At 34.8% G+C, this 13,295-nt stretch overlaps 2 protein-coding genes across 2 annotated transcripts in view; both read right to left on the reverse strand.

The window, feature by feature from the left end:
* Positions 1 to 13,295, reverse strand: part of LOC100049851 (pancreatic alpha-amylase) — a 36,024-nt gene that overhangs the window by 16,932 nt on the left and 5,797 nt on the right. The window lies entirely within an intron of this gene.
* RNPC3 (RNA binding region (RNP1, RRM) containing 3) overlaps positions 1 to 13,295 on the reverse strand; it is a 54,591-nt gene that overhangs the window by 8,055 nt on the left and 33,241 nt on the right. The window lies entirely within an intron of this gene.

The raw sequence follows: 13,295 nt of genomic DNA on the forward strand, positions 1-13,295 counted from the left end.
AGAAAATATTGTATGTGAAAATATTATGGAATCTGGAAATTTCTGTTTAGCTAATATTAACATGTTTAGAAGACTGCAGAGGTGGTAAAGTTTATTCTCATATTTCTTATTTTTTAAATTTTCACTCGAATCTAAATTAATTTTCTCTAGCACAGTTTTTATTCCTGATCTCATACTCACCTACAGAATATACAGTTATTCACAAATATTTGGTGCTTCTCCCTGCAGGTGAAATATACACCCCTGTCCTATTGTAGTCGGGAATGTCCATGTGATTTGTTTTGGCTATGAAATGCAAACATAAGCAATATGTTCCACTTTGTGGCCTCTGTGATAGTTAAAGTATGTGTCAAAATGATGTTTCTGTGACAGATTGTAAAGTGATCTGATACAAAGAGCGTCCTTGTTGATCTGAGATGAACATGAGAGATAAACTTGGCATTTGTAAGCCACTGAGAAGTTTTAGTTTTTGTTACTTTCGTATAACCTATTCTATCCTGATTGGTACAACCACTAAGTACCCTTAAGCTCTTTGATTCATAAGACATTCCATATACATTTCCTTTCTTTTGGGATGAAGGAAGTCAAGGGAAGAATAGATCATAGGATCAGAGAACGTTAACATTGAAATAGACTACTGGAATAAACTAGGCCAGTGGTTTCCAGGATTTCCAGATTTCGAGTCTAACTAATCAGTATAACTTCAAAAATTTTATAAACATATTTTAACAGAAATAAACATTAAATTTAGCTTTATAAAGAAATCTACCATTTGTACATTGTTCTGGACTTTTTTTGTCATTTGGAACCCCTTATCTAAAGCTAATCTTATTTTATTGATATAGAAAACCAGATCTAGGAATGAGACAAGTAGAATTACATTTAACAAATAATCACTTTAAAAAGTAACAAAAACGTTTTTGCCTGGTAAATAGTTGTAAAAATTAAAGCAGATACGTCTTTGGCACTATCTTAGTTTTTAGCCACATCTATGATTTCTCAAGACTGGAGAAGCTATTCAAAAAACAAGTGACAGTCTGAGAGAATGTACTTTCTACATACCACAAAGAAACTATAACAAGAACATAAAATAAACTTCAAGTAATCAATAAGGAGAAAAAACTTTAAAAAACAAAAATAGATAGAAAAAGCAATATGCAAATCCTAAAAAAGGAAACCCAAATGGCCAAAAAAGCATGTGAAAGAATGCTCAATCTTGATGGTAATTTGAGAAATGCAAATTAAAATAAGAAATTATTTTTCATCTCTTAAAATGGCAAAAATGAGAGGCTTTATAATGTTAATTTTTAGTGAGAGTGTGGTAAAGTTATTCTGAATGCAGTATTACTACTAGAGAGAGTACAAATTGGTACTATTTATGGGCAATTTTACATAACATCAAAATATAAAAATGTGCTCAAAATTCCACTTCTACTTATCTAGCCTACAGAAATATTCACCCATGTGTACAAAGAGATATGTACACAGAATTTCATTACAACATTACTCATAACAACAAAATCTTTGGAAATAAATGTCCATTACATGGGGAAATGGCTAAATAAAATATAGTATAACCATACTCTGGAAGATAATGCAACAGTTTCTTATTTTTATTTTTTTAAAGAGACAGATTTAGTTGTAATAACATGAAAAGTCATTTTGAATGAAAAAACACTTTTATAGTCATTCCAAAAATATGTACAACATTCTATATGAGCACATGTATGTATGGAAATAAATTGCATGTAAATTCACAAAGGAAATTAGTAACAGGTTCTTTCTGGTGAAGTAGGGATGAAACTCAACGGAATTGAAGTTTAATGTGTAATGTTTTAACACTTTTGAACAACAAAAATATACACATATTACATATAAAATATTTTTAATTGGGAAAAAATACTTCCCCGAAAATGTAGCAATTAATTTCATAAGCCATTTGATAAGAGCCTCTTATGTGATCTTAGTACAATTAGTATATTCTGTAGTATTTCAATCCTTTAAAAGGCTTGCAGGGGCTGGCTAGTGGTGTAGCAGTTAAGTTGGCGTGTTCATTTTGGTTCGCCGGTTCAGATCCCCAGTGTGAACCTACGCACTGCTTGTCAAGCCATGCTGTAGCAGGTGCCCCACATATAAAGTAGAGGAAGATGGGCATGGATCTTAGCTCAGGGCCAGTCTTCCTCAGCAAAAAGAGGCGGATTGGCAGTAGTTAGTTCAGGGTAATCTTCCTCACAAAAAATAAATAAATTAAAAAAAAGAATGTTGAAATGGACAGATTATCCTGGATCATCCAAGTGGGCCCTAAATGCCATCACATTTATAAGAGAGAGGAAGAAGGAGATTCGATACACATATATAGAAGAGGCAATGTGACTCAAAAGGCAGAGAGTGCAGTGATGTGGCCACAAGTCAAGGAATGCTGGTGGCCACCAAAGCCGGAAGAAATAATGTTTCGATTTTTCCTTTGAGCCTTTGGAGATCACATGGTCCTTTTTGACACATTTTTGCTCAGTAGAAGAGATTTTGGATTTCTAGTTTCCAGAACTGTGAGAGAATAAGAGTCTGTTCTTTTAAGCCACTAAGATTGTGGAAATTTGTTACAGTAGCCATAGGAAACTAATACAAGTATGTAGTCTTTTGTATATCACTAGTTGCTTTAATCATATCACCATGGGTTTGGTATGGTAAAGCCAGGCTCAGATCAAGAGAGAGAAATCAGAAAGTTTTTCAGTTTGTTATGATCACAGTTCCCTGAGGGGAAATAGGACACCACACAGGGCCACTCAAGGGAAGCCACAAGGCAGAGGGAGAGCAGGAAATTATGGACCAGTGCCTTTTTTATGGTGTCTGTGGGGAGGAATGGGTGAGGCAGGGGAGGCAGATTTATGATGGCTAGTTTTAAGAATTTCAGTGGGCTCTGGGGTATAAGGCATTTTCTTGGTTGTCTAGCACCTAGCCCTTGGGCAATTGCAGCAGGTATATAGTGGTGTAGAGCAAGAGAGTTAACTAAGGGAGATGGTTTAGAGCATGAATTTAATCAGCTGTTCAAAAAGGAGAACCAACTGGCCTCTAGTCAGGGCCTCAAAATTGGGTCAGACAGCATTTGTAAAATATGTATTACAGTAGTCTGCTCCTTTATATTGCTAGGTGGTATTCTATTGGATGAGTGTACCATCGTTTGTTTATCCAACCACATGTTGATGGACATTTGGGTTGTTTTCATTTTTGGGTTATTATAAATAAAGATGTGAACAAGGATGAACAAGACATTTTATAGTCTTATGTTTTCATATCTCATGGGTAAATACCTAGAAGTAAAATCGTTGGTTCTTATTGTAAGTGCATGTAAAGTTTATAAATATTGCCAAACTGTTTCCAAAGTGATTATACCACTTTATACCTCCACTAGCAACCTGAGTGATGCAATCGATCCACGTTTCATACACTTGTCATTATCAGCCTTTTTAATTTTAGTAATGCCACTCTTCTGTGAGTGAAGTGATATTTCATTGTGGATAAATTTTCATTTTCCTGATAACTAAGGAGATTGACCATCTTTCTCCAAGCAATGTCCTAAAGTGTTCAGTGTTTTGATCTTACATATAGTTTGCTAAATTTATCACTAATTAGTTTATGGGTTTTGGTGCTATTTTATGCTATTTTTCAAAATTTCATTTTTCACTTATGACTACTATATAAATATATATCTTGCTAAATTCACTCATTAGTCTTAGCAGTTATTTTTTAAAGTTTCTTCATGATTTTCTGCATAACCATGACACCTGAGAATGAAGATATTTTTACTTCTTTCTTTCCAATCTATGTCTTTTCTTTTTCTTGCCTTACTGCATTGGCTAGGACTTCAAATAAAATATTAAATAGCTTGCATCCTTGCTTTTTTCTTGATCTCAGAAAGGAAATTATTATGGGTTAGACTGTGTTTCACAGCACCCCCCCAAAGCCTAATTCATATATTGAAGCCTCAGAATGTGTCCTTATTTGGAGATAGGCTCTTTACAGAGGTAATCAAGTTAAAGTGAGGTCACCAGAGTAGGCCCTAATCTAACATGACTACTGTTATTATAAAAAGGAGAAATTTGGACAAAGAGACACACTAAAAGGGAAGAAAATGTGAAGGAACATAGGGAGAAGATAACCATCAACAAACCAAGGAGAGAAGCCTGGAAAAGATCCTTTCCTTTCAGCTCTCAGAAGGAACCAATTCTGTCAACACCTTGAATTTAGACTTCTAGCCTCCAGAATTGTGAGACAACAAATTACTGTTGTTTAAGCCACTCAGTTTGTGGTACTCTTTTATGGCAGCCCTAGCAAAGTAACACAGGAACATTCAATGTTTTACCAATAAGAATAACATTAGCTACAAGATTTTTGCAAATGCTTTTACCAGGTTGAAGATATTTTATTCTCTTCATGGCTTGCTTTTGAATATGAATGTGAGATAAATTTTGTTGAATGCTTTCTCTGTATCCTTTGAGACAAAGTTATTGTGGAGAATTACATCAATTGATTTTTGAATGTTTAAAAAACATTGCATTCCTGGAATAAACCCCATTTCATAATGATCTAGTATTCTATTTTATATACTGCTGAACTGAAATGTTCTCTTCAAATTTTGATATACTCTAACATCACTATTTATTTTTTTTCTAATTTCTCTTGTGATAATTTTCACCCACAGGTTACTGAGAAGTATATTATTAAATCTGCAAACATCTGGGGCATCTTTTAGATATCTTATTGTAATTCCATTTTGGCCAGAAAACATAAATTTAGTATTTGGATCTTTTGATATTTATCAACACTTATTTTATTGCCCCAAATCTGTTGACCTTGGTGTGGTAGGCAGAATAAGGGTTCCCCAACGACGTCCACGCTCTAGTCCCTGGAATTTGTGAATATGTCATGTTAAATTGCAGAGACCTTAGATGTAATTAAGGTTATACCTATTAGAATGGGGAGACTATTCTAGATTGTCCAGGGGGTTTCAATCTAATCACATGAGCCCATAAATAAAATAACTTTCTCTGGGGTTGGGGGTAAAGTGATATCAAAGAAGTTGGAGCAATTAGACTTGTTATTGCTTGGGGGTTAAGGCACACTTGGAAAACAAGAAGGAATGTAGGCAGCCTCTAGGAACAAAGACTGGCTCCTGACTGACAGTGAGCAAGGAAATGAGGACCTCAGTTCTACAACAGCAACTGAATTCAGCCAATAACCTGAATGAGTTTAGAAGCAGATTAATCCTAAGTCTGCAGGAAGAGATGCAGCCAGACTGACACGTGGATTTTGGCTCTGCAGACTCTAAGCAAAGGACCTAGCTGAGTGGCACTGTATCTGGACTTCCGATCTATAGAACTGTGAGATAATAACTGGTCATTGTTCAGAGGCAAAATTTATGGTAATTTGTTACAGCAGCAACAGGAAGTTAGTACACTTAGTTAACATTCCATGAGAACTTGAAAAAAATGTATATTCTACAATTGTTTGGTGTAGTGTTCTGTAAATGTTAATTAATGCATTAGTTTCCTATTGCATTTGTAACAAACTATCAAAAACTTAATGGTTAAGGGGTCAGCCCCGTGGCTGAGTGGTTAAGTTCGTGCCCTCTGCTTCAGCGGCCCTGAGTTTTGCCGGTTCGAATCCTGGGCGCGGACACGGCACTGCTCATCAAGCCATATTGAGGGGGCATTCAACATGCTACAGTTAGAAAGACCCACAACTAAAAATACACAACTATGTACCAGGGGGCTTTGGGAGAAAAAGGAAAAATAAAATCTTAAAAAAAAACAACGATTTAAAACAACTATCCTGAAATCTCCCTCTGCCTCCCTTTTCACCTTGAAGGATCCTTGTGGTAACAGTGGGCCTACCCGGTAATCCAGGATAGTCTCTCCATCTTAAAATCCTTAACTTAATCAACATGTGTTGAATTCCTTTTGCCATTTATGGAAAAATATTCATAGGTTCTGGGGATTAGGATATGGACATCTTTGGGGGCCATTTAACTGACAATGTTGTTTAGATATTCTATATTCCTACCAATTTTTTGTCTATCAATTACTGAAAGAGATATTTTCAAACGTCTACGTATGTATGTCGATTTGTCTATTTCTCCCTTTAATTCTTTCAGGATTTTGTTTATGAATAAGTACTTTTTTATTTCTCATAGTTTTTCTTTATGAGTTTTGACGCTATTTTGTGGATTGTATTATCTAAATATATATATTTTATGAGTATATACAATATACAAATACATATATATTTCAACTGAATTATTCATTTTATCATTAATTGCTCTATCTCGTTATGGTCTTTGTGTTGACCATCATTTGTCTGATATTAATATACCCAATGCCTGCTTTCTCATGCTTTATTTTTATGTTGTCTTTCCCATTCTCTTATATTCAATATGTATCTTTTCGCTGATAAGATGTCTCTTGTGTATAGCATGTAGTTGACTATTGGTTTTTATCAGTCCATTAACATTTCAAGTAATTATTGATATGGCTGAGCTTAAGTCTACCATTTTGCTACCTGATTTTCGTTTATCTCTTCTGTTTTCTGTTCTTTTGCTATCTTTTTCCTATCTTCTTTTGGATTTATCAAAATTTTTTAGGGTATTCTTTCCTCTATTGGATCCTTAGCCTATGTGTTTTTGTTATTTTTTTACTGGTTCCTCTGGGGCTAACATTATGCATTTCTAATTATCAGAATCTACTTAGTATGTTTTGTACTTCTTTCTAACATGTCAAACATCCAATTTTATTCTTTCACTTTCTTCTTTGCAGATGTAATAAACTTACAGCAGTATAATTCCATTTCTGTGGTTCCTGTCATATCTTTTACTTCTATGAATGATGTCAATCCATCTCTCAATGTTATTAGCTTTGTATTCAACAATTATCTTTTAAGTAAATCATGAGAGGAAAATAAAATTCTTTAGCCACTTATTTACCACTTTCCAATGCTCTTCATTCTTTTCTGTTGACCGGATTAACATTCATCAAATTTAGGATGTTTTTGGCCATTATGTCTTCAAATACTTTTTTCTGTCCCCTTCAGTCTCTCTTCTTGTCCTGGGACTCCCATGACATACATGTTGATATAGTTGGTGGTGTTTCACATATTTCTAAAGCTCTCTTCATTTTTCTTCAGTTTTTTTTTTCTTTCTGTTCTATACATTGGAAAATTTCTATGGATCTATTTTCAAGTTCATTGATTCTCCTTTTCCATCACAAATGTGCCATATAGCCATCTAATGAATTTTTCATTTTGAGTATTGTGCTTTTCAACTCCAGAACTTTGTTTCTTTTTAGTTTCAGCTTAGCTGGAATATTTTGTGTGTTGAATCATCATCATATTTTCTTTGGATACTTTAAACGTTGTTTCTTCTCATTCTTGAACATATTTACTATAATCGTTTTGAATTTTTGCTGAATCTAACATCTGTGCCCAGTCAGAGTGAGTTTCCAGAGTACAGGTCTCACTTTCCTGTTTCTTAGTATGTCTTACCATTTTTTGTTGCTATCTAAACATTTGGTTTAGGATAGAGAGTACAAAGTTCAGGGAATTCTCAAATCTGCCTTAGCATTTTCTTTCCATAGGGCCCTTTTCATTCTGTCTGGAAAATGGATATAGTTTCCTAGTCAGGCAGAAACTTGTATAGACCTCATTTCAGACTTTCCATGGCTCTTTGATTTCCAGCACCTTCCCATGAAATTTCTAGCTGGTCCACCACTTGCCACAACGGGGACCACAACATTGCACTAGCAAAGCTGTTTCCATAATATTTCCTAGAGTGTTTGCTACTTTTACTGACACTGGTGCCATAGGTTTTTCAGCCTCCATATAAAATCAATTGCACTCCAGCAGAAAGGCTGCGGGTTACCATGGCCAGGCCCACACTAATCAAGCCAGAGGATGAGATTGGTAGCAACACCAGGCAAGAGGTCAAACTCCAACTGTTCTTACGTGGAGTTATCACAGCTTCTCATTAATATACACTTATCAATTTGTTGTTATCTTGTTCAATATCCAGGATCCTGAGATGGTGGCTTTTGATACTGTGTCTAGTTTTATGCTTAGTTTTTGGACATAGAATTTGCTGATCACTTCAGACTGCATTGCCAGAAATATCACCCCTATATTTGTTTAAAAATTTAAAAAGTTTGACAAATCCAAGGTGTCTAGATAAACTTGAATCTTGATATCATGTATAATACCATGATATTCTTAATATATTTCTGTAAGCTTCATATCCTTTGTATTTGATTAAACTCCCATCCATGCCATAATACTTTCATAAATTTATATAAAAGAAATTAAAATTTATTTTAAAATGTTAAAATTGATTTCTTTACAATCAAAAAGTAAAACTTCTAAATTATGACTATACTAGTCATTGCCCAATTTTTTATTAATAATGCATACTACAAAATTCATACTAATCTAAAGAAGCTTAATGTCACTGATTCAGTTATTTCTTGCCCCACTTACTCAGTAATTGTCTTTCTAAAAATACAAAGCTTGACATGTGTTTGTTTTCCAATGATAATTTGGGAAAGTGATTATAAAACATACAGTTTATAAATTACCTCATCTCCTATCATCATTTACCCATCCAGTACCTCAAACAGTAAACCACCTCTCCCTGAGGCAAGGTCTACAGATTCAGCTGCAGAATAGGATTGTTTTGGAAGAAAGTCAATGTCAAAAGTGATCAAGCTCTTATAAAGAAACTTAGTTTGCCACACAGTCCTCACAAAGACTTCATCTTTCATGATAACATTGGAGCAGTAACAAAAAATTAGATTCCTTATTATAGTCTTTCTTTTGTACTGCACTAATTTTAGTTTCCCTAAATCTAAAGTGGGACATAGGTAACCCATCTCTCTCATAAAAATGGCATGAAGATTTTACATAATATATATATAAAATACTTTGTAATTTACCACACACACAGAGCTATAATATATAATATAGATGGCAACTAATAAATACCAGTAGTAATAGATACTTTATGTATGTGCAGGTATGTGTGCACGTTTATGACTCCTAAGCAATACTGTTGGATTGATATTACACCAAATTATAAATGTGAAAATCAAGGCTCAGAGAGATGAAGGGATTTGCTAAAATCAAGGATTCAAATCAAGACATTTAACTTCAACGCCAAAGTTCTTTTTATTACAATACTGCCTCCAGATACACGTAAAATTTTCCTTTCTACTCACAGATGTAGCCATAGTACTATTTAATATCCTTGAAGAATGGTAGCTGGCATTCACAAATAAAAATTACTGAAAAACTAGCCCTTCATCAAAGCTGACTGAAATGTCCAGAAACTATTTATACATTTTGGAAAAGATTATAGGCAAAGTGGAAAAATCCTTGAACTCCATGCGTTAAGAAAAAAAAAAAAAAACTTCAAACTTAAGGGAGAAAACAGCATGCGTAACACAAAATAACAGTAATACCTCAAAGATATCTCAGTTAGAATAGAGATTAGGTTTACCACCATAAGTTCTATCCTAGTTATATCATCAAGCAGATACAGAAATTATGAATGATACAGACTAGGAAAAAAAAGAATTTTTTTTATTATGCAACTTATTTACATAATGTTTTTTCTAATTATAAATCTGTATTTGGATAAATGCACAGTGTACGGCCAAGTACATTTTTAACATTAATCGCTCTAGTCTTTTTAATCACCTATTGTTAGACTAACAGGCTTGTTCATCCTAGAACCAAATCTTTTTTCAGTAAAAGGTTAAATGTTTATACTGTCCCATTTTCTTCTGTTAATACTTATGATAATATCAAACTGAGCCTCACTCACATTAAACGATTCACTTGAAACATACGCAGAAGTTGTAATTTGCTTTTTATTATTTTTAAGGGGCTTATTAAAGCAACAGTTTTCCACTTAAGTAAATTTATAGATCCTAAATTCATGCACCCCTTAATGGGAGCTAAAGATTTATCAAAACGAAACAAAAAAAAAACCCCACAATATACAATATTTCCATCACATCCCCAAATTCCCATTTCTCTTTTTAGTTTTAACCTGTCCACCCACACCTGGCCCCTGGCAACCACTCATCAGGTCTCTTTCCTATAGTTCTGTCTTGATAGAGATTCATGAAAACGGAGGCACACAGTATGTGACTTTCTGAGTCCGGCTTCATTTACTGATCTGATGCCTTTGAGATAAATCCATACTGTCACATGTATCAGTCATTACTATTTTGTACAGATTTACTACAATAGTTAAAAAAAAAAATTGTGTTGTTTCCCCTTAGGAGGATGATGAATAAAGCCACCATAAAAACTCACATACAGGTTTTTATTAATCAAGTATTTATATATGGTAAAATATACACACGTAACCAAATTTACCCTCTTAATTTTCTCAGGTGTACAGTTCACTGGTATTAAATATATATAACGTTGTGCAACCATCACCATAGATCTCTATAGCTCTTTTCATCTTGTAAAACTGAAACTGTGTATCCTTTACACAATAACTCCCCACTCCTCCCTCCTCCCAGCCCCTGGCAACCATCATTCCACTTTATGTCTCTACACTTTTGACTACTCCAAGTACCTCATACAGATGGAATCATACAGTATTTGTCTTTTTGTGACTAGCTTATTTCATTTAGTATAATGTTCACCCCTCAAAGTTCATCCCTGTTGTAGCATATTGCAGAATTTCCTTCTTTCTTAAGGCTGAATAACATTGTATTGTACACATATACCACGTTGCTTATCCATTCATCTGCTGACGGGCACTTGAGTTGCTTCCACTTTTGGCTATTGTGAATAATCTTCTACGAATATGGCTGTACAAATATCACTTTGAGACTTTGCTTTCAATTTTTTTGAGTATACGTCCATAAGTTGAATTGCTGGATCATATGGTAATCCCATTCTAAATTTTCTTAGGCACGACCATACTGTTTTCCACAGCTGCTATATCATTTTACATTCCCAAAAACAGCACATAGGGTTCAATTTCTCCACATTCTCACCAACACATTATTTTCTGGGTTTTTTTGATAGTAGTCATCCTAATGAGTGTGAGGTGGTATTGCATTGTAGATTTGATTTGCATTTCCCTAATGATTAGTGATACTGAGCATCTTTTCATGTGCTTATTGGCCATTTGTATATCTTCTTTGGAAAAAAGGTGTATTTAAGTCCTTCGCCCATTTTTGAATAGCGTTGTTTGGTTTTTTGTTGTTGAGTTTTAGTTGTTCTCTATATATTCAGGATATTAATCCCTTAACAGATATATGATTTGCAAATATTTTGTCCCATTCTGCGGGTTGCCTTTTTCCTCCATTGAGGGTATCTTTTGGTACAAATTTTTTAAATTTTCATTAAGTCCAACTTGTCTATTTTTTTTCTTACCTGTGCTGTTGGTGTCATATGCAAGAAATCACGGCCAAATTCAATGCCATAAAGCTTTTGTCTTATGTTTTCTTCTAAGAGTTCTATTGTTTTAATTCTTAAATTTAGGTATTTGATCCCTTTGGAGTTAAGTTTCGTACATAGTGTTAGGTAAGGATCCAAATTCATTCTTTTACATGGGGATATCCAGTTTCCCCAGCACTATTTATTCAAGACTGCCCTTTCCCTACTGAATGGTCTTGGCATGCTTGTCAAAAACCATTTCAACGTTTATAAGTGAGAGTTATTTCCGAGTTTCCCAGTCTATTCCGTTGATTTACATCTGTCTTTATGCCAGTACCCCACTGTTCTGATTATTGTACCTTTGTAGTATATTTTGAAAATCAGGCAGTGTTAGTCCTCCAGTTTTGTTCTTCTTTCTCAAGATAGTTTTGGCTATTTGAGGTCCTTTGAGATTCCATATGAATTTTAGTATGGGTTTTTCTATTTCTCAAAAAAAGTCACTGGGACTTTGATAGGGATTGCATTGAACTTGTAGATCATTTTGGGTAGTATTGACATTTTAACACTATTAATTCTTCCAGTCCATGAACATGGGATGTGTTTCCATTTAGTTATGTCTTTTTCAATTTCTTTCAGCAATATTTCATAGTTTTCATTGTACAAGTCTTTCATCTCCTTGGTTAAGTTACTTCCTAAGTATTATATTCTTTTTCATTTGATAGAAAATGGAATTGTTTTCATAATTTGCTTTTCAGATTGTTCATTATTAGTATGCAGAAATACAATTGTTTTTTTCTGTGTTGACTTAGGATCCTGCTACTTTGCTGAATTCATTTATTAATTCTAACAGTTTTTTGAAGAATCTTTAGGGTTTTCTACATAAAAGATCATATCTACAACTCTATAGGAAAAAAGCCCAAATAAATCAATTAGAAAATGGGCAAAGGACCTGAATACACATTTTTCCAAAGAAGACGAACAAATGGGCAACAGATACATAAAAAGAGCATCATGATTAATCACAAAGAGAATGTAAATCAAGACCACAATAAGCTATCCCCTTACACTTGTTAGAATAGCTATTATTAAAAAATAAGAGATAACACTGGCAAGGATGTGAAAAAAAGGAACCCTCGTACACTATAGGTGGAAATGTAATCTGGTACAGCCACCATGAAAAACAGTATGGAGGTTTCTCAAAAAATTAAAAATAAAACTATGATATGATCCATCAATCCCACTTCTGTGTTTATATCCAAAGGGGGTAAAACACATTCTCTAGAAGAGATGTCTGTAATCCTGTGTTCAGTGCAGCATGATTCACAACAGCCAAGGTATGGCCTGCTTTGCCAGGGCAGGGCAGGGCAGCTGGATAGTGATTCCTCCAATAAGAGACACCTTGGAACCTTGGTTCTGAAGAAACTAGGGACACCAGGCAGCAAGTCCAAATGTGGTCTGATGGTCACCAGTGTGCGGCTGCTGTCTTTTCAGGATTTTCAGGAGGTGGGTTCACTCCACCATGGAGGTTATGTACATGATTGTGGCCAGGCCCTAGCACCCCAGGCCTGGAAGGCTCCAGCTGCCCAAGGTCTGCTGAAGAGGAGCCTACTGTGCATGTGCATCAGCATACTACATGGTTGCCAGGGATCTGAACAGGACAAAGGCCTAGACAACTCCAGGTCACAGGAGCCAGTTTTTGCCTTAAAGGAGTATGCCTAATCACAAGCCCTAGGATGCACAAATGTTCATATTTCCCCTGAGAGCACAGCTGGGTGATACAAGACTGCCTTGCCAGGGCAGGGTGGCTGGCTGGTGATTCCTTCAATAAGAGGCACCTGGGAACTTGGCCACAT

The sequence above is a fragment of the Equus caballus genome, chromosome 5 (genome assembly GCF_041296265.1).
Source record: "Equus caballus isolate H_3958 breed thoroughbred chromosome 5, TB-T2T, whole genome shotgun sequence".
In the NCBI taxonomy this organism is placed as follows: Eukaryota; Metazoa; Chordata; class Mammalia; order Perissodactyla; family Equidae; genus Equus; species Equus caballus.